This window comes from Nicotiana sylvestris, chromosome 12 (genome assembly GCF_000393655.2).
Source record: "Nicotiana sylvestris chromosome 12, ASM39365v2, whole genome shotgun sequence".
NCBI classification, from domain to species: domain Eukaryota; kingdom Viridiplantae; phylum Streptophyta; class Magnoliopsida; order Solanales; family Solanaceae; genus Nicotiana; species Nicotiana sylvestris.
The window spans coordinates 150,072,392-150,095,741 of record NC_091068.1 but is presented as its reverse complement, the minus strand read 5'-3'; positions in this window follow the sequence as shown (position 1 = coordinate 150,095,741).

The following is a 23,350-nucleotide window of genomic DNA, read 5'->3' as shown; positions in this document are numbered from 1 at the left end:
TTTGATTTTGCTTTGCAGGGAGGAGTTACCACAACCAACCACTCTCTATATATGGACACATCAAAGGGAAGTCATCACGTTAGTGTTAGGGCATTGGACAGACAATCATATATCAAAAATGTACCCAAGCAGTTAGGCAATTGTGCCCCCTGAAAATCTTCCACACTCTCTTTTATTTATTTATTATTATATATTTATTTTATTTTCTTTTTATTTTATTTTATTATTTTTTCATTTTAGTGGTGGTCGAATCTTATGGAGATTGCCTACGTATCACGTCCCTGCGTGAATCAGACCTTGCGTAGTTCGGACCAATAAAAGATAAACAATAATGAACATTTTTTCTTTTCACTTTCATATTAAAACAAACTGGGTTTCAAAGGTTTAAAGATGACCTACAAACTTGAAAATCAAACAACCCGCCTATTTTAATCAAAGGGTTTACAAACTTCAAAAACAAATGGCCAACTTCCTTCTTCCATTTGCTAATGCAACCAGACGGTTATTTTTTGCAAATGTGGCCCCTTCCAAATTTCATATAAATTTTGAGGCCGGGGAAGATTATTTTATGACACTTTACAAATTTGTCCATTCTTTTACGAAGATAACCTTTCGACAACTGAAAGATACTCTAAGGCTATTTCGACAAGAACGGTTTAAGATGCGGCCGAAGCTGGCTCGGCTTATTATGACAAAATTTGAACGGTATTCACCTGACCGTTGACTAGTTGTTTTTTTTCTTTTTCTTTTCAACTTATAATAAAAACCTGGTATTGCAAACACGGCCCTTCAGCGCCTCGGGGACGAAGATTTATAAGGCTGTGTGGGTCAACTAGACCAAAAATCCTAAACATGACCCGAAGGTGGCTATTTATGCAAAGTTAGCCTTCCGGCGTCCCTTTCGGGAACATTCGGCTAATTATGGCAAAACAACATCACTTGGCTTATTTATGACTCTTTTTATCATTTTTCAAATTAGAAAAGTCAATATTGCAAGCACGGCCTTTCAACGTCTCGGGGACGAAGATTTTTAAGGCTGTGTGGGCCAATTGGACCAAATCCAAAACATGACCCAAAAAGTGGCTGTTTATGCAAAGTCAGCCTTCCGGCGTCCCTTTCGGGAACATTCGGCTATGTCTTGATAAAACAGCGTCACCCGACTTCTTTACGACAACACTAAAATTTGACATGTATTTTTTTTTATTTATTATTATTTGTTTTTTTTTTAGCAAAAGGTGGGGTTGGACCCGATGAGGGTTGCCTACGTATCTTATATCCGGTGAGAATCAAACCCGCGTAGTTCGGGCAAATAAGAATAAGTAGGCAAATAATACTAAGCAGATGAACTAACTTTTTTTTGAATTTTCGTTTAAAAGAACTACTTTAAAAGAAGCAAGGAAATATTATTTTTTGATTGATTTTCTTTTTAAAAGAAAGACTAATATTTTTTGAATTTTCGTTTTTTTTATTCTAAAGAAAAGAAGAAAATATTTTTCGGAATTTTACCTTTAATATAAGAAAGGCTCCTAAAATGTTTTTTTTTTGAATTTTGAATTTTCTTTTCAATTTCTGAAAGAAGAATCAAAATATTTTCGGATTTGTTTTTTTTTATATTATATATATATATATATATATATATTTTTTAAAGAAACAACTAGAAAGACTTTCTAAAGAAGTCAATAATGGAAAATATTTTTGGATTATTTGTTTTGAAAATTGGGATTCTAAAAACTTTTGGTAAGACAAATGTTCTTGCAACAGATAAAGATATATATATACATATTTTGGAAATAAAGAAAAACTTTTGGATTTTATATATATATATATATTTGCAACAAATAATAAAACTACTTTCAACGCCCAACTCTTTTTATTTTATTATTTTTATTTTTATTTTGACCTTTTCATAAACAGATAAATAAATAAAAACCCATTTTAAAACAAAACCTTTTTTTTTCATTTTTATGGCAAAACAAACTATTTTCTTTTCTATATTTTTTAAAAACAAGACAGAACAATGATGATTTTTTCTCTATTTTTCCTTTGCTTTTAATATAACAAACTAATAACACATTCATTTTCATTTTTCTCAAAATTTCGGCAGAGTTTCGATACTACTCGGACATTGATTTTTCTCTAAAAATAAGTAGTTATATTTCTACACTGTCATCTTTTCCTCCTTTTTTTTCACGATTTTTTTTAATCTGTGGAAAATAATGAAAACATACAAAATCTTTTTGAATTTTCATGCTTTGTTTTATTTGTAATTTTATTTTTTATATTTATTATTTCTTTCAAAAATGTGGCATGGGAGACATAATGATTTCCAAGACTTCTTGGATTCCGCAAATGCTCCCCATTCGCTTTTCCCAATATATGAAGCGTGGGGGACATATGAGAATTCCAAGACTTCTTGGATTCCACAAATGTTCCCCATGTGCTTTCCCAAAAAGCAAGCGTGGGGGACATAGGGAATTCCAAGGCTTCTTGGATTCCACAAATGTTCCTCATGCTTTGATTAAAATAACATCATGCTGGAAATGACCAAATGACCCATACGCCCTTGACTAAATACAACATGTAGCACATAGGATGCCGAAAGATGGTCTATTATTTTCAGGTTGCTTGTCCTAGACGGACCCAACCCCTATGTTGAGTCCCCTAAGTCAAATGCACATGATGCAAATAAACGTTCCTACTAGGGATCCGACATGTGGCTTTGTTATACTAGGTTCAAAACCCTGGGTCGGTGTTCTAGACAGTGTACCCAAGCGGACAACTCGAGCTGAGGAAGGAGCTCCTTTCCGGGAACCAAAAGGCCAGCCGGCTTAGAAACTTTCCGAGCCTCTTTTATTTAGGGTATGACACTAACAGAATAGGGAGTCTCAACCAGTAAGCACATCCCCGGAGGTAAGAAGAGAAAGGTTTCGGCACAGTTTATATACAGTTCAAATAATATCAAAGCGGTAAAAGCAGCATTTAGCACATTAGGCTCAAAACATGTAATAATCAGATAATAAATAAAGCCAAATAATAACAATTATTCTAAGCTCGAATTCTTAACCCTGAACCAGTGGTTCTGGGTCATATATTCCCCAGCAGAGTCGTCAGAGCTGTCACACCTCCTTTTTCCGCGCCCGCGGGGGGCAGGGGGAGTTTTTTCCAATTAAAGGACAATCGAAACGGGATTTATTTATTAATTTCAGAGTCGCCACTTGGGAGATTTAGGGTGTCCCAAGTCACCAATTTTAATCCCGAATCGAGGAAAATAATGACTCTATATTACAGTCTGCGTACCAGAAATCCGGATAAGGAATTCTGTTAACCCGGGAGAAGGTGTTAGGCATTCCCGAGTTCCGTGGTTCTAGCACGGTCGCTCAACTGTTATATTTGGCTTGATTATCTGATTTTATACGAATATGAACTTATGTGCAAATTTTAACTTTTAACCGCTTTATTATTATTGTTTTTACAAGAATGTGAACATCGCTTAAAACACGTCTTTGGACTGCGTCACATGAAATGCACCCACAATCCGGAACGCATTTTATTTGATGTTTTGAGATTTGGATTTGGGTCGCATGAAATGCACACCCGAGCTTAAGAAAGTAAATTATTAAACACGCGCCTAAAGAGACTATCGCGTTATTATTTTGCGGAGGCCGTGAAATTCGCTAAACGACCCTCCTGAATTCTAAGTAATTTTAAACAAGTATTTACTGAGGGCCCCGCAATTTGTGTTGTTATTCGGCGAGGCTCATCTCATTCTTATTTTTAAAAGGAATTTGTAACGTCATGGAAATGCATCTCACACCACGTCACAGTCAATGTACCCGTGATTAGGGACACATTTCGATTTCGTTGAGATTTGGATTTGGGTCACATAAATGTGCACCCGAGTTTAGGGAGATAACATTATTAAAGGCGCGCCTAAAGCAACTAGCGCATTATTATTTTCGGGTAGGGCCGCGAAATTTACTAAACGGCCCGACCCGGAATCTAAGTATTTAATACATATATTTTGCGAGGGCTCCACAATCTATACATTTTTTATTTTTGGCGAAGCTTGTCCCGTTTTTTTTTATTTTATTATTATTTATTTTTTTTATATTTTTAAAAGGATGTCATTTTTACGCCTTTAACAATGCTAAACCTTACGGCTTCTTTACAACTAAAATCCCATGACTTGTTAGAAGTTTAATAAAAGGAGTTTAGTGAATGAGTGTTTCGGGAGTAGTAACAGCATGCACTAATACTATTTTTTCCGAATGACCTAACCAAAGGAAAGGACGAACAGATTAACGTCAAACTTGTGTCATAGAACGACTAGTCCAACTTAATTAAATGACATCAAATAAACAAGAATAACATAAAATGAAAATGAACCAAAATGCAGACAATGAAACATAGGCAGAAAATTTCCATACCAATTTTTATATTGCATCTCGAACATTCAACGTAAAGTTTATTTATCTAATACATCGAGGTTTACTGACCTTTGCACCTCGACAAACTCAGAACGACAAACACGATTCCGACGGAACTCAAGCCGGACCTCTCTGAACGAAGAACAACGACGGAACCTCGGACAGCACCTCGACGTACCGGACCTCGACGAACCAAAGTCGACCTCGACGGAAAAACAGAAAACTCGGCCAAGCAAGATCGCAGCAACCCACCGCTGCTCGGAAACGCAGCTACGACTGCCTGGCATGCAGCGATAGCTGCTCGTCGGACTGAAAATGGCGGACTGGTTCGTTAGAGCTAGGAGGAGGAGGGGTGGTTGCCGGTGTTTGGTGGTCGAAGGCGAGGGACAGTGGCAACGTGGGCAGTGACGATGGCGGAGAGGGAGCTGGGGGAAGGTGACGGGCCTGTTGGGTGCGACAGTGGGTCGACGGAGGGGAGGTGGTTATGGTCGTTTGAACCGTTGACGGAGGTGGAGGGAGCTGGTGGTTTTGGGTTATGGTTGCTCGTCAGGAAGAAGGGAAGCTGGTGGTTCGCCGGTGGTCTTGAGGCAACAGGTTGACGAGGAGGGCTCCTAGGTTTTTGCTAGGGTGTTGTGGTGAGGAAGAAGGCGATGGGGCTGGGACGGTGATGGTGTTTGGGTCCCTTTGCTGGGTTCCGGCGTGGGGGGGGGGGGGTTGATGCTTGGTGGTGTTGGGTTTGGGCGCGGGGAAGTAGGGTTTTGGTCGTGGGCTGGAAATGACGACGAGCAAAGCAACGACGGGGACTGCCGGTGGTTGTAGGCGGTGGGGAAGGTGACGGGGAGGTCTTTGGGTTTGGACGCTGCGAGGAGGAGGGTCGTCGTGGGTTTTTTCCTTTTTCCTAGGGTTTTTTCTTCTTCTTCTTTTATGAAGAAGAAGATGATGAACAGTACTAATCTTTTTAAAAATTCCAAAGTCCCTCCTCTGTCAAAATGTGTTAGTCCGTGTATTTGACATGGCTTTGCCCAGAAAAATGAGCCCACGCGTGGTGGGGTTCAAGGCATATGTTCCTCACGCGTGGTGGGGTTCCCCACGTGTCCTGGACACGGTTTATTATGGGCTAGGTCCGAAAATTAGGCCTAAAACCGGGTAGTTTGAACCCGAATATTATTCTTTTGCCTGGACCCGAGAAATAGGAACACGTTGCTTAACTAGTCCTATGTAAGCAAAATAACTACCAAAAATAAGACTAGTATTTAACAAAACTATATCTTTTTTAAATTTTTTTTAAGGATTAAAAATAGCTACAAAATATTAATAAAACTATTTTTGTAATTTTCGTAAATATTAAGATAAAATATGAAGTAATGTTTTTGTACTTTTTTCAAAGTTAAAATGACTATAAAATATTAATAAAACTATTTTTTTGTAATTTTCGTTTTTTTTGATAAAGACAAAAATATGAAGTAATATTTTTGTATTTTTCAAAATTATAATGACTGCAAACATTAATAGAACTATATTTTTTTGTAATTTTCGAATTTATATAAAGCACCAAAATAAAGTACAATTTTTGTATTTTTCAAGTTTATGAGAGATACATAAACTAAAATTTATATTATATATTTTTGAAATTTTCTTTTTGCAACGAAATAAAGTAAAAATAGTTAAAATAGCTATACTAGACCCAATTTCACATATTCATGCTAAAAATGTGAAAATTCTCGGGGAGGGTCAAAAATCACGTGCTTACAGCATAAGTTCAAACGATACATATTTCCCCAATTGTTGTTCAAATGAAGTATGAAGGAATGTAAAATCAAGCTGAAACGTCATCCTCCTGTTGAACTTGGATCCCATTTGATCTAAAGAGGGCAAGCTACTATGCTAAAATGGTGTCTTCACTATAATGATGACAAGTATTTGCATTGAAGTCCAGAGATTCTCTATGTCTTTAGGTTCGCCAAACCTTTAAGTTTGTTGGTCTCCAAGTCCGCCCTCTGCCTTAAAAAAAGGGGTGGAAGAGAAGAGAGGTGTCAAAAAGAAACACAAGTATAAGGAAAAGATTGCTTGGCACAATGTTTCAAATTCAGTGAGACTTGAACTCAAGATATTTGTGAGAATATAGTCTTAAATTTCTATTGATGGCAAGTAATACATCTTCCAATCTCGAGGCTTCCATACCAAGATACAAAAGTTTTGGTGAAGTCGCGCAATCTGAAATCGTCAGCATATCAGAATTTTATGTTGACTTTGGAATATTTTCTGAAACTATCCTTAAGGAATTAAATTTTGCATTTTGGATATGATTTAAAATTTGAAGCTGGGTTTCCAAAAAATCAAACAGTTCACTATTTCGACATTTCTACGCCAAGATATGAATTTTTTGGTGAGACTGCATAAATCTGGAATTGATAGCCTGGTGCAATATAAAGTTGATTTCAAAATATTATCTGGGACAATTCTGAAGTTGTTTGATTTAGATTTTTGGATATGTTCTATATCTTGAAGTTTAGTTTTCAATAAATTAAACGGTTCGTTATTTCAACATTTCTACACCAAGATATGAATTTTTTGGTGAGACTGCGCAAATCTGGAATTGACAGCACGGTGCAATATAAAGTTGATTTCAAAATATTGTCTCAAAGAGAACCAAGTTTTGTTACGTAAACGTCAACGCATCATGCTAAGCAAGAAACTATTGGTACTGATAAAAAAAAAAAGAAAGAAGGAGAAACATCAATACAGATGTGCAATGTAAAATAAAACAGGTGGAGTTTTCAGTTTCAAGGATACTCGCTAGTTAACTAAATGCAAGAAAAAAAAGGCAAATAAAATACTCTATATAGGCTAATCCAAATACAACTTTTAATCGACTAAGTCCTTAAGGGTGGCCTCTAAGTGCTGTTTCTTCATCTCCACATCGGCCAAGTCATCAACAATTGTCAAGGAAACATCAGAACATCTACGGTACTCCTCTTCAGCAAATGATACTTTAGATTTAATCTTTTCAACATCTTTCTTGGCAATTACTCGAAGAGCTCTTAACTGTTTCACCTTCTCCTTGGCCACTTTGAGAGACTGACTGGTGTCAGACAATTTCTCGACCTTCTCCTCGTTCTCAATCAAGACAAGATCAAGATGTTCCTTGTCATTTAAAAATGACTCAAAATTTTCAACATCCACAACCTTGTCAGAAAGAGCTGATCGTGCATGGTCATATGAAGTGGCGAGCTCAAACAAAGACGTCAGTAGGTCTTTTAGAGGGGAAATATCCACACCGTTTCCATCCATCTCCTAAAAAATCACTTGGATCGCGAATTGAAGAGAAGAAGCATTGTCTGTGGTAGCATCGTTGAGTTTGGCCTGAATTTTAGCCCAGGCATTCGAAATGTAATCCTTGCGAAGAGTCAATACAACCTCTCTTCCATCAAAGATAGACATTATTGGTGTTGATTGTTGATGAAAATTAGGCATCGATTTTGCTCCAAGACTAGGAATGGAAGTCGCCTCTAGGTCTGACTTAGGTATTAGAAGTGATTTCCTCAAATTTGGCTGTGCCACGGATTCACTACTACCTTGTGACTTGCTCTGGTGTGACGCCATTAAAATATGAACACCATTTGGTTGCATAGAAAAGAATATACAGTTAGTAAAATTACTTGGATATTATAAGATATTATGAAAGTTTTAATCTTTACCTCTTTGATAGCCGTCAAAGTCCTTGAAGCACTACCGATGCTGTCAGTAATCTCGACTACACCCAAATTAGCATCTCCCTGTTTGTTTGAATATGGCTTCACTCGCTTGAAGTTTTAATCTCCATGACTACTATCACTCGTTTTGGGGTAGGCGTTTGTTGGAGGTAGGGACAACGGTGCCTAATGGAGAGGAACCCCATGGACTTGGAGAGCCTGAGAAGGTCCCTTCTTTTTACAAACTTCTTTATATGGAGGTCCCTTGACGTCTCGTGGTGCAACCATTTTGGATTTTAAAGTAGGAGGCTTGCCCTCCCTGTTATACTTTTGAGGTGTGATCTCTAAAAGCGTAGTAGTAACTGGCCCAACGGTATTCACCAAAGATTGCAAGTGGTTTTCAAGGAAGTTTCCATGCACTCTTTCCCACCAAGACTTATAATCGGACGAGACATACTTCTTCATCTTGGGCATAATAGGGGGAAATGTGGCCTTTGACCTGCATTTAGACAAAACACAAGTTCGTAAAAGTTCCAATCCTTTGTCTAAAGAGCACTCACAAAAATCTTGATCTAAGCAACCAGGGATGTCTTGATAAAAACCAAATTGACGACTTAAGCGATGAGGGATATAAGGCTCCACGATGAAGGTTGATCCATTTCTCAAAGGAAGGTAATTCGAGCGAATACTCATAAAATAATTTGACTCGGACTCTTCCTCATTGCAATCATCACGATAATAATACGGTTGAGAATTACTTGGAATTGTGGAAGTCCATGCGGTACTTTCTCCTCCATGAATACGTTTTCTTGCATCTTCATTCCCGAAGTATCTCGATGTTCCCTCACCTAAATATATGGCCATCATAAGGGTAGCCGGCCTATTTTTTAGAGAAAATGAGTCTTGAAGTAACAGGCCAACTAACCATACACATAATGAATTGGGAAGTGAACTCTAGAATGATCGAGTGGTAAGCCATTTGAAATTGTGTTTAATCCCCTGTAAATGCTAGCTAAGACTAGAACGACGAGGTTAATTCTTTGCCCACGCGCTAGAAGGCCTGCAATTTTGAAAGTCTCAGGCCGAATAAAGTCGCCTTCTTTTGTAGGGAGCACAAAGACACATAACCAGCATGATAAAAAGGCAGCCAGGTATACTTCGTCTTTCTTGTCACTTCCAATGCCAAGTTTAACAAATAGTGCGTCTTCAACTTCCGGCCAATTGGCCATTTTACTTATGGCTCCAGTAGGGTTGTGTGTTGATTCGGGACGAGCTGACTTTTTTTCTTTTCTCGCTGGAGGTTGTTCATACTTCACAACCTTTTTGCTCCAAAACTCTATCCATCTTCTCACATGGATATTATGATTTTTAGTGTTTCCCACTTGGAGTTGGTGATATGCATCAAACAATTGCTGACAGGCTTATGGAAGGAACATTTTATCCTTGTCTTAAGCACCTGTAAGTTCTTGAGTATTTGGAATAACCTCTTCATAAGGAGACCTGATTAAAGGCAGACCCCCAATAATGCACAAGTCCCAAAGGGATATGGATAACTCTCCAACTGAGGTAAGCAACGTATTTGTAAGAGAACACCAAGCCTCACAAAAGGCTTGCATGATACTTGTAGAATGATCATAAGTAAACAATGAGGCAAAGACAACATCGTAAATATTGATAGCTCGCAATGATCGATGGTTCCTACTAAGGATATCTTCGGTCCACTCCCAATAGTCGGGAATATAATGAAATTTGCCACCAAAAGTTAAGGAATCACTCTAGTATACTTCTCCTTTGAAGATTCATCGTCCTAAGCATGGGAGGGAACTTGCCACATTCTTAACTTTGTGATTATGGGAACGAAGAGTCCATGTCTTAAATTTATGTTTGGTGTTTTCAAAGTTCCAATCTACCAAACGAAACGGATTTTGCAAAAATGGCCACGAAGCTGCATATAAGCCGGTCAGTGTTGTGTCAACTAGTAATATGGTCTCCGTTTTACTATCCTTGTGCTCTGAAATTACAAGATACTTGGACGTGGAGGAAGATGAGTTGAGTCTCTAAAGTAAACCATGTTCAAGCTGCAAAAGAAAATTGTTAGTACCTAAGTCAAAAAGGGAAGAGTAACAATCGCAATCTTGAAAGAGAGCATAGATAAGTAAAAAAAAAAAGAGGGGATGTCTGTGTCAAACTTCTTTTAACGATTTTCGTTGCGAACTTTTAAAGGTGTTCGTCTCGACTTTTAAAGGCATCCGAATTTTTAACGGCTTTCGTTGCGAACTTTTAAAGGTGTTCGTCTCTAACTTTTAAAGGCATCCGAATTTTTAACAGTTTTTGTTGCGAACTTTTAAGGGTGTTCGTCTCAAACTTTTAAAGGCATCCGAATTTTTAAAGGTGTTCGTCTCGAACTTTTAAAGGCATCCGAATTTTTAAAGGTTTTCGTTGCGAACTTTTAAAGGTGTTCGTCTCGAACTTTTAAAGGCAGTCGGATTTTTAAGGTTTTCGTTATGCACTTTTAAGGCGTATGCTTCGAACTTTTAAAGGTGCTCATGGAAAACTTTAAGGGTCCCCATTGCCGACTTTTAAAGATTTTTACCACGAACTTTTATGGATCTTCGCCATGAATTTTTAAGAGTCTTTGTAAGCACGTGATTTTTTTCCCTATATGAGAATTACTCCCAAAAAATTCAAAAATAAAATGATTTTTCTTTGGTGTGCAATTTTGTGATATTTTGTGATATTTTGAATAAATATTTGTATTTGTCTGTGCATGTTTATTTGTTAAATTAATAAAAATACAAAAATATGTCGCATTTTGCATGTAGGATTTAATTCTACAATTGTTAGTAATTAAATTTGTTTTACAAAAATTAAAAATTACAAAAATAGGCATCGTTTGCATTTTTAGCATTTAATGTCCAAATATACAATTTTATGCTTAATTAATACTTAATTGTGCGTTAATTGTTATTGGGAGTTAATTTGCGCTTTTATAACTTAATTTAGTTCTTAATAATAATTTAAGTATTTTTATAATTTAGTTTTAGAAAAATAAAAGAAGAAAAGAGAGCGAAAATATAAAGAAAGTCGGAATTAAACCTCTTCTTCAACTTCAAGCCATAGGCCCAAAAATGGCTCAATCTTCCCTACGACCCAGTCCATTTCAAACCGGGTCGACTCGGTCCATAACCCAACACCCTTATTACCTTGCATTTCAAAAATAAAACAAAAACAAAAAAAGAAAAAAAACAAAATCAAAAACCCTAACCTAAACACTAAACTACCCGCCCCCCCCTCATTTTCCTTCTTCTTCCTCAAGCTCCCCTCCCAAGCCATCAATGGCTGCCCTCACCAACGTCGACCACCCTCCACCACGACCACCCCATCACACTCACACACACACGCACCAACAACTCCATAGCTGCCCTCCTCCATCGAGCTTCGTCATCCATGGCGAGCTCAAAGCTCATCCATGGCTTCCCCTACTACGTCGCCCGTTTCTTATTCTTCTTCTCCACTGTTGTTACTACCATGGTTGCATCACTGCTGCCAGCTTCACGTCGCCATGGCTGCTGCCAGCTTCTTCTTCGTCCTAGCTCACCCTAAGTCGCCGGAAAACTCACCATGCCCGCAACCACTTCTGCCTCATCACCATGGCTGCACGCTTCTGCTTCACACTGCTTCTTCTTCCCGCAGACGACGCCATGGCAGCTGTCACTGCTGCTCCGCGATGCTACAGCTCGCCGTGGCCAGCTTCTTCGGCTTTCTTCTTCGTCATCCAAACAAATCCCATTGCAGCTGCTTCAGTCCAGTCGAGTTCGCATACCTGATTGAGTTTTGGTCGATGTCGTCGATCACTGTTCGAGTTCGTCGTTGGTTGGTCGTTGTTCGTCGTTTCATTTCCGGTTAGTTGGTTTTTTGAATCTCATTTATCGTCCATATTTTTGTTTGGTATTTTTCGGATCCAAAATCGATAAATGATTCAATTCTTGTTTGGTTTGTTCTTCGTTGAAATACTTTTCTAGTTTGTTCATATGTTTTGATTGAATTAATTTTCAGATTTCAAATGGAAAGTTAATTAGTGGTTTTTTCATGTTTGTTTTATTGTTAGAATAAATATTTGTTAGTTTGATGTGTGTTAGATTCAAATTGAAATTTAATTGATTATTTCTTCAATTTGTTTCATGTGTTTATGTATTTTTAGAAATTGTTAATATTGTTAAGTTCAAGTTTAAGTTCATAATTGTTTCTAACAACAAATCTTGTTATTTGTCTAAAAAAATTTAGTTGTGTTGAAGGAAATATATTGATTTAATCGTTTGAATCCGTCATGCTTGTTGTTTAATATAGATTTAATTCATGTTCATACTTTGTTTGGATGATCTTGAATCCGAATTTTGTATAGTTTGATTTCTTGTTTACCATTTATGATTATTTCTTGAATTGTTCTCATAATCTTGTTTAAAGTTTAATATAAGAATTGTTTGTTGTAATGTTGTTAGAGTTGATTTTAAGTTCAATATGATTGAATTTAGAAATCTTCATACTTTGTTTGTTGTTGGTGTTGAATCCGAAAATAGGATTGTTTGTTGCTAAAATATTGTTCAATCAAATTTTAGTTGTTCTTGGTTGTTCAATTTGTGTTCATGTGATTTGTTGTTGAAATGTTGTTAAAATCATGTTCATGTGATATTGTTGTTATGATGTTCATCCGTGTTCATATTGTTGTTTGAACATTGTTAGAAATTGATCATATTGTCTATATTTTGGTTAAGTTTGATTAATTGATGTGTTATAGCTGATGGGTAGTTTGGTAAATTTGTAATACGTTCAGGGGTAGTTTGGTAATTTCAGTAAGGTCGGAAGGGGTAGTTTAGGAATTGTACATTTTGTAATTGTTTATTTGAAGCATGGGGGACAAAATGAAATGGGGTGGGTTGTGATATGATTATTTAATATAAAGGGGGGACAAGATTTAATTTAAAGGGGAATCTTGCATTATTTTATGTTAGGCATGGGGGACAAAATATAATGGGGTGGTGTGATATATTTATTTAATGTAATGGGGATGAGTGGGAAGATAATGGGTTTGGTAGAGAAAGGGATTGATTTTAATTGATTAAAGGGTGGAGATTATATATATAGAGGTCTGAAAAATCAGAGAGAGGAGAGAAAAAAAGAGAGATTAGAGAAAAAAAAGAGCTGAACATTTATTCCGAAAAAAAAAACATTGAAACTCTCAAGAAAAGAAAAACATACAAAGAAAAATAAAAATAAAAAGTTGAAAATTAGAAGAGAAAGTAGTACACACCTGATAAATATTCTGGTATACAGGTGTAGAAATTAAGGGTTGAAGATTAACTAGCCTTTCAAAAATCTGAAAATTTCCCTTGGTTTCTGTCCGTTATTTTCGGCATTCCTGGATTTTATTTTGAATTTTTCAAAGCTGTCACTGGGATTTTCGTTGACTGGTTATTGCTGGTTATTGTTGCTGTTGCTGTGTTACGTATTACGTTGCTGACTTTCTTCTTCTTATATTGACAATATCAGGTACACAACTGTAATTTTGGCATTTTGTAAGCTGAAATGAAGAATGGAGTGTTAAATTTTTAATTTAGTTTAATTTAATTTTTTGTATTGTATTTAGGTTATTCATGTATTATTATTCTGTAAATCACTGTCATTTGGCATAACTAGGCATATTATAGCGACATATTAAATAACGCCTTAACCAGATTATTAGGAAATATATTTAAGCCTGATTATTAATTAAAACTGTTTAATAAAAAAAATAGAAGAAATAATGTAAAAAATGGCGTTATTGAATCAGTTTGGCAAAAATTAACTAAGTTCCTTATTCATAAGGTTTTTCGTCAACGATAAGTTAATCGGAATCATGTAGTCAATTTCGGTTAAAACATGAATTAGTTTGCGAACAAGTATTAGGACATGATGTGAATTAAAACAAAGTTAGTTAAGGTTAAATTGTTTAAATTTTTTAGAAATATGGTTTAATAATCAAGTTTTTTTTCTTTCTTTCAATTTTCAGTATTTGTAAATAATTAGTTTCAATAAGCTTAAGTCTTACTAACAATTTAAATTTTAATCCAACTATGGGATAATTAGTTTTTTTTATTTTTTTATTTTATTTTTCGATAATTCCATGTTGTATTTATGATTATAATTTTTATTACTTTATGTTAATATTTGTTTTTCTCTTCTATTTAATATGTTATTTTCAAGAATGTAGATATTGATTTTATATTTATAGACAAACTTAGTAATAATAAAAAGGTAGTCATTAAAGGATATTCTTAAAATAAGGAAGGATTTCGCTAAAAATAAATAGATGTAAATAATACAAATTTACAGGATTCTCCAATCTCATTTATTTATTTAATTATTTTAAAAAAATTACTTAGAATTTGGGATGGATTGTTTAGTGAATTTTACTTCCTTCCCCAAAGATAATGACGCGCTAGACTCTTTAGGCGCGATTTAATTAATTTTACCTTCTTAAACTCGGATGCGCATTTCATGCGACCCAAATCTAAATCCTAAAATATTGAATAAAAATGTGTTCCGGATTACGGGTGCATTTCATGTGACATAATCCAAAGACATGTTTTAAACGATGTTCACAATATTTTTTTTAAAAAAAATAATAATAAATAATAATAATAATAATAATAATAATAATAATAATAATAATAATAATAATAATAATAATAATAATAATAATAAAGTGGTAAAAAGTTAAAATTGGCATACCGGGTCATAATTGTATTAAAATCAGATAAATAAGCCAAATATGACAATTGAGCGACCGTGCTAAAACCACGGAACTCGGGAATGCCTAACACCTTCTCCCGGGTTAACAGAATTCCTTATCCGGATTTCTGGTACGCAGACTGTAATATGGAGTCATTCTTTTCCTCGATCCGGGATTAAAATTGGTGACTTGGGACACCCTAAATCTCCCAAGTGGCGACTCTGAAATAAATAAATAAATCCCGTTTTGATTGTCCTTTAATTGGAAAAACTCCCTACGCCCTTCGCGGGGTTGGAAAAAGGAGGTGTGACAGCTCTGGCGACTCCACAGGGGATGCGGACCCAGAATCTCTGGTTCAGGGTTCAGAATTCGAGCTTGTAATAATTGTTGTATTTGGCTTCGTTTGATTTTGTTACATGATCTGTGCTTAATGTGCTAATTAACTGCTTTTACCGCTTTGATCTTATGTGAACTGTATATAAGCTGTGCCGAAACCCATCTCCTCTCTGAGTCTTCTAAATCATGAAGAAGGGTGCACTTCGTGTGACTTCTTTTCTGTATAGTGTCTAAATTCCCAATTTAGAACGAGGTTGGATAAGTTGCAAAGCCGGTGAAACTTCTGTATTCCCGGTACGCTGCCTCCCCCTCGGCTCGAGCTGTCCGCTCGGGTAAGCCAGGTCTAGAACAAACACCCAAGTTCTGAACCTAGAATAACAAAGCCACATGCCGGATCCCTAGTAGGAACGTTTGTTTGCATCACGTGCATCTGACTTTGGAGGCTCAACACAGGGGTTGGGTCTGTCTAGGACAGGTGCACCAAAAATGAAAATGACCATCCTGATGCATCTTATTTGTTTTATGTGCATTTATTTGCTCGGTCTTGCATGTTGACCGGCTTCTGAGTCTCGGGAGTGTAAAAAATAAAATAAAATAAAAATAGCAAGTGGAAAGTTAGATGATTAATTTAGAAAAATCAGTGTCCAAGTACTGTCGAAATGCTGCCGAAATTTTTTTTAAAAAAAAACATATATATTTTTACTTTTAGAATTGTTTGTTTGCCTAGAAAGCAGAAAGTGTGTAGGAATAAGTCTTTTATTTTAATTTGCTTTATTTTCAAAAAAAAATGAAAAAGGAAAATAGTTTTTTTTGCTATAAAAGAAAAAGGAAAAATTTGTTTGTTTTCAAAAATTAGTTAGTTTATAGCCTGAACTACGCGGGTCTGATTCTCACCGGATGTGAGATCAGAGGCAAACCTCTTTGGTTTCGGCTCACCGTATTCAAAAAAAAAATTCAAAAATATTTAACATTACTCACTTCTTTAGAAAGTTTTTCTTTTAGACCTCAATTTTTTTTTAAAAAAAAAATATTTCCTTTTAATCTCAAAATCCCAATTATTTGTTTAAAAGATATTCAAAACAAAATTCAAAAATATTTTTTTCTGTAGTATTTCTTTCATAAATTCAGAATATTAGTTCAAAAATATTTCCTTTCTCCTTAAAAGTTTTTTCGAAAAAAAAAAAAAATTTAAAATCCAAAAAATATTTCTTTAGAATATAGATAGTTTTTAAGTCAAATAAAAGTTTTTCCTTCTTTAATCACTATAATAAATGTGCAGGATGAGCGCAAGTCAAAATGAACCATTCTCAGTGTGTAGCGAGGTCCCTTTGCAACTCCACATGTGGTGGAATGATATGGGAAAGGATAGTATAAAGATAGTGGAAAGAGTTTTGGGAGGTTTTGTCGATCTGTTGAATATCAAGCCAAGGACAGATATCATCGAGGCTCTAATACCGTTCTGGGACCCAACACGCAACGTGTTTCGTTTTGCTGACTTTGAACTTTCACCTACACTAGAGGAAGTCGCCGGATATGCGGGGTTGAATGGGAAACTAAGAGGGCAGTATTTACTTTCACCAAGACCAGTATCTCCGCACGCGTTCTTGGATTTGCTAAGCATTAGTCGGAAGGTGCAGAATGATGATTTGTCGAAGGGATGTTGTACTCTCCAATTCTTGTATCAACGGTACGGAATTCCTCAGGGTTTGGAAGAACCAAACCTCAGATTAATTCACACTGGGAACAGAATCAAGTGGGAAGCAAGACGTACTTTGGCATTTATCACAGCATTTCTGGGAGTTGTGGTCTGTCCCCGCAAAGATAAAAAAATAGAGATAGGCCTTGTAGGGATGGCCGATGTTGCAATCAAAAGAACCGACAGTACTGTGGTTCCTTTGATTTTGTCCGAAATCTACCGAGCTTTAACTATATGCCGAGAAGGAGGCAAGTTCTTTCAGGGATGCAATCTGTTACTCCAGCTGTGGATGCAAGAACACCTCCATCACCGAGTGGGATACATGAACCACGGGTTGACTGAGAGAAACTGCATTAGCGGCTTTGAGAAACGAATGACAGGCGTCATATTTCCCGAAGGCGTCGAAGCATGGCTTGCACAATTGAGGTCAACAACAGCCGACCAAGTTGAATGGGCATTTGGGTGGTTGAATGATACTGAGGTAATATACATGGCGGCCGAGGAATGTCATGTTCTTTTGATGGGACTTCGTAGCATCCAACCATATGCTCCTCATCGGGTACTGCGCCAACTAGGAAGATTTCAGGTAATTCCCACTGATGAGGATCTAAGCAAGCACGCCATTGAGTTGAGTCCAGGAGTCGTGTTCCCCGAAGGAAAAATTAGAAAGCTGTGGCACGAATGTAGATTCCTTGAACCCAAGACTATGGTTCGAGAGCTGGCTAAGGGTGAGGTAGACCCAAAATACGATGTTTGGTTCGGGAAAAGGTTTCAGATTCGTCAGAGGCCTGCCAAAAGAGCTCACGTACAACAATTTACGGATGATTCGCAGGAACAGTGGGGATGGTTAGTAAGAGAGGAAGGCTACCGGGTTGAAATCGGGAAGCTGAAGCGACAAATTGAAAGGCTTATGTTTGAAAACAATGTTCAAGTAGCCTCAGAGCAGGGTGAGAAGAACAAATTAGCCAAAGAAAACCAGGCACTGAAAGCCTGAATTCGCCAAGTCGGTAAGAGTAATAGCGACCGACAGAAACGTCGTTCTGATGAAAGGTTGATAGCGGAATTGAGAAATCAAGTCAGCCAAAGCCGAGAAGACTTGGAGAGATCCCAGGCTTGTATAACAAGAATGCGGGTCAGGTGGGCCACAGTTACAACATCACGGAGAGAGCACCTATGGCAAGTAAAAAGGGACTACGAAATGAGTGTTGCGACATTGAGAGAGATAAACTCCATTCTCAATAATCGGGTCCTCAAACAAGCCCGGGATGCTAGAACAGATAGAGAACGCTGCTATGAGTCGATAGCCCGGATGGAAGAACAAATGGAGAGGTTCCAAGAGCAGCTCATTGACAATACTCGAATATTGGGACTAAAGAATCAACGGATAGAACAGCTGTGCATAGAGAGGGATAGAATCAGGGGTAGGATCAATGATATAGGGCGCTATATCACCACGAAGTGCCTAACATGTGAAGAGATGCCTCGTGATATCCTTTTTGCCTCAGTCATGGGTTATGTCCATCAGATCATGGAGGAACTAAAAAGCTTGCAAAGAAGCCTGGCCCCCAAGCCCGCAGAAAGGCCGAATGATGTCTCGCGGGCACCAAAATTCAAAGCTTTAATGTATCCCTAGTTCAATCTTGCACTTGTTTGTTTTTCGAGTCTGTTGTCTACCCATATGTTTTTTTTTTCAAACATTCTCAAAAAAAAAAAAAGAAGAATATATATTTGTCAGAGCAAAAATAAGTCGGGATGATGCATGCGGTCAGAGCAAAAGCATGTTAGAAATGATTAACTGCCTAGGAGCATTGCATCCCCCTAACGTGCAATTACAATATCTGTTAAGACTCTAACACTGACAAGTTTGTTGTTTTTCCAATCAATATCAGTTAGTTGTTAGAGCGTACTGGCACCGTACCATTATCAAACAAGATCAAAAGGTCCTATACCAGAAAGCATGACTGGGTCAGACAACAGCGTTGAGTCAGAAAAAACGGCCAATCAGATGCTGAAGGAAGCCCTGGAGAAAATGGAAAAAATGAGGCTAGAAATGAATGAAATGCAGATAGCCTTAGCTAGAGCCCAGAAGGGGCAAGAACTACCCGTTACTCCTACCCTCCAACCAACACACACGCCGGAATACCCCTCTCCCGGTCCTTCAACAAGTTTCCCAAGCCATCACTATTATCAGGGAAGAGAGGCTTATGATTCCCAAGCTCCACCACCCACTCAAAACCCTCCTCCACCAAATGTTCCCGTCTTTGTGGCACCTCCCCCAGCCCCATTGCACAGATCATCTAGTGAGCCACTGTTTCAGGCTCACGATACACAATATTACCCCCCTGAACTCACATTCAAAGCACCCGAGCCACATACCTATAATCCCCACTTTGAGGTCCCGGCGGAGATTGAAAAGCCGGCTAAGAGCCCAGAGCAGGACGAGGTGATGCGGAAATTTAAAAGCCTGGAGCAATCCTTCAGGAACATACACGGGTTAGGTAACCAGGTCAGCGTGGCTTACAAGGATCTATGCCCTTTCCCTGACGTTCAATTACCAGCAGGGTTCAAGATGCCCAAGTTCGATTTATACGAAGGGCATGGTGATCCTATGGCACATCTACGGGGTTTTTGTAGCAAAATGAGGGGAGCAGGGGGCAAAGATGAGCTATTAATAGCTTACTTTGGCCAGAGTTTGAGCGGGTCGGCATTAGAGTGGTATACAAGACAAGATCCGAGCAGGTGGTACACCTGGGATGACTTGGCACAGGCTTTCGCAGGACATTTCCAATACAACCTTGAGATAGTCCCAGACCGTCTCACATTGCTAAAGCTCGAGAAGAAACCCGGAGAGAGCTTCCGGGAATTTGGGTTCCGATGGAGAGAACAGGCAGCCAGAGTTGATCCCCCAATGAGAGAAGGAGAAATGGTGGATTACTTCTTACAAACTCTCGAGCCAACTTACTTTGGTCACTTGGTGACGTCAGTTGGCAAATCATTTAATGAAGTGGTGAAAATGGGAGGTATGATAGAAGAGGGACTTAAGTCCAATAAGATCCTGAGTTATTCGGCAATTAAGGCAACAACTCAGGCCATTCAGAGCGGCACGGGAGGTGCGCTAGGGAAGAAAAGGAGAGAGGAGGTCACGACATTAGAGGCCGACAATTGGTCCAGATCTAGAGGTCCTTCCCCTCATTACCAACCCAGACCCCATCGTCTAAACTACCCACACATTCCAAATTACCCTCCACAACCCTACTACCAACCACAAGAACAACATTTCACCGTCCATCAAGCCCAGACATACACCCAACCTCCGGTTCGCCCACAATGGCGCGCGCCGGTTCCCCACAATACATACCCACCTCCACATAACACATACCCACCACCACAAAACACCTATCCACCACCAAGAGCCTACAGGAACCCTCCAGGGATGGGTTTCAGGGGAAATCCGGCCGCCAGAAATGAAAGATTGCAGAGGCAAAGAACTTTTACTGAGTTGGGGGAAACTTATATTGCCTTGTTCCACAAATTGAGGCAGTTGGGTTTATTAAATCCTGTTGAGCCTAGATTACCAAATCCCTTACCCCAAAATATGGATCACTCGGTAAGATGTGAATATTGTTCGGGAGCTCCCGGACATGATACCGAGAAATGTTGGAGGCTGAAACATGCAATACAAGATCTTATTGATACCAACAAGATCGAGGTACAGGCACCGGAGGCACCCAACATTAACCAGAACCCATTGCCAAAGCACCCTGAAGCCCACATGATCGAGCTTGTGCACGAAGGAGGGGAGCCGAAGAAACCCTCACAGACAGTGATGATGATCCGTGCCACTCCGAAAGAAAAATCGATCAATGAGGAAGCAGGGGTACAGTTGAAGGGGGAAGATGTCAAGCCAGTGGTGATATTGGGGAAGAATCCATCTGCCGCTACAAGGAAACCAGAACCAGCCAAGTTGGTAATAACGGGAGCATCATCTGCACCCGTGGTTGTTGTGAAGGGGGTCTGCAGGGAACCGGTCATCATAAAACCAGTAGTCCAAACACCAGTGATTGATAGCAAGGCTGTGCCTTGGAAGTATGAGAAGGCAGTGGTGATGTACAAGGGACAACAAGTGGAGGAGAATAGTTGTGAGGCGCAGGGACTGACTCGATCAGGACGGTGTTTTGCTCCGGCGGAGTTGAGAAGACCCAATCCAGCTGCAACAAAGAAACCTGTGTCAGAAGAAGAAGCTGAGGATTTCTTAAAGAAGATGAAAGTGCAGGATTACTCCGTGGTCGAACAGTTGAAGAAAACACCGGCCCAGATCTCACTGCTATCATTATTAATCCATTCGGATGAACATCGTCGGGCCCTGATGAAGATACTGAATGAAGCTCATGTGCCCAATGAGATTTCTGTAAATCACCTGGAAACGATTGCCAACAAAATTTTCGAGGTGAACAGGGTAACATTTTCAGATGATGATCTGCCAGTGGAGGGCACGGAGCATAATAAAGCTCTCTACCTAACTGTCAAATGTGAAGATTCGGCAGTTACTCGGGCATTGGTGGATAACGGCTCAAGTGCCAATATTTGTCCATTATCCACCCTGAACCAATTGAAGATCGACCACGGAAGAATCCACAAGAATAGCATTTGCGTCCGAGGATTTGACGGAAATGGAACAGCCACCGTGGGGGATATTGTACTTGAGTTGACCATCGGTCCAGTCCAGTTTACCATGGAATTCCAGGTATTAGATGCTACGGTATCTTATAACCTTCTGTTGGGACGACCGTGGATCCATGCAGCCAAAGCAGTGCCATCCACCTTGCATCAGATGGTCAAGTTCGAGTGGGATAGACAAGAGGTCGTGTTGCACGGCGAGGACACTGCGTGCACCGTAGGAGGCGCCATTGTACCCTTCATAGAGACCAATGATGACAAAGGTCCCTGGGTCTACCAGATTTTTGATGCAGTGTCGGCAAACAAGATCCCCGAGGGTGAAATCATTCAGCATCCTAGGATAGCTTCCGCAACGGTTATGATGGTTTCAGAAATGCTGGGTAATGGGTTTATGCCAGGAAAAGGCTTGGGAGCTGAACTTCAAGGAATTGTTCAACCTGTTTCCTTGCCCAAGAATTTGGAGACCTTTGGGTTGGGGTTCAAACCGACTGCGGCAGATGTAAAACGAGCGCGGAAAATGAAGAAGAAAGTTTGGTTTCTTCCCAAACCTGTGCCACGTCTCTCAAGATCTTTTGTTAGAGCAAGCGCCAAGGGGTCACCGGTCCCGAAAGTTCTCGGGCCATTGATTGGGATTGACGGGGATCTGAATCAGAGCTTCGAAAGATTGTTCACTGATGTCAATATGGTAGAAGTCGGAGAGGGTTCCAGCGGAACAGACATACAGTTTATGGGGCCTGAGGCCAAAACCAACAATTGGACGGTTACTCCTCTTCCTACTCGGGGAGAGTCCTGGTAGTAGGCTTTGATTTTTGCTTTCTTATTTTTCGGATTATTCAGGGTGTAATCCAAATCTTATTTTGTCTTGTAAAAGTGTGAACCCTGTTACCCCGCATTTTAATAAAAAATTCTTTTCTTGTCTCATTTTAATTTTGTTTTATTCTTTTCTCTTTCTGAACAGTTCTCTTTTTACTGGTTCTAATGACATGGCATGCACGACGGATCTTCGACCTAGTCTAATAAATCAATCTGACTCTGATTTAATGATACAAGAGATCGATTATGACGATGAGTCTGAATATGATGAGGATAAAGCCTTCGAAGAAATAAACCGAGAACTATGCCAATTTGAAGAGAAACCCAAGCCTAATCTGAATGACACCGAGGCTGTAAATCTAGGGGATGCGGATAATGTCCGAGAAACCAAAATCAGCATCCACATTGAGCCTGGCATCAGGGAAGAATTAATCAAAGCACTCATTGAGTTTAAAGATATTTTTGCATGGTCGTATGACGACATGCCGGGTTTAAGCACCAAGCTAGTGGTTCACAAATTGCCCATTGACCCGGCATGCCTTCCCGTCAAGCAGAAACTGAGGAAGTTCAAGACAGATATGAGTGTGAAGATTAAAGAAGAAGTAACCAAGCAGCTGCAAGCAAAGGTTATTCGGGTCTCTCGATATCCTGATTGGTTGGCTAATGTGGTGCCAGTACCAAAGAAAGATGGGAAGATCAGGGTATGCGTCGACTACCGTAATCTGAACAGGGCAAGCCCAAAGGATAACTTTCCATTGCCCAATATCCATATCTTGATCGACAATTGCGCCGGGCGAGAAATCGGCTCCTTTGTGGATTGCTACGCTGGGTATCATCAGATTTTGATGGATGAAGAAGATGCAGAGAAAACAGCTTTCATTACGCCATGGGGGACTTATTGTTATCGGGTAATGCCATTCGGTTTGAAGAACGCTGGGGC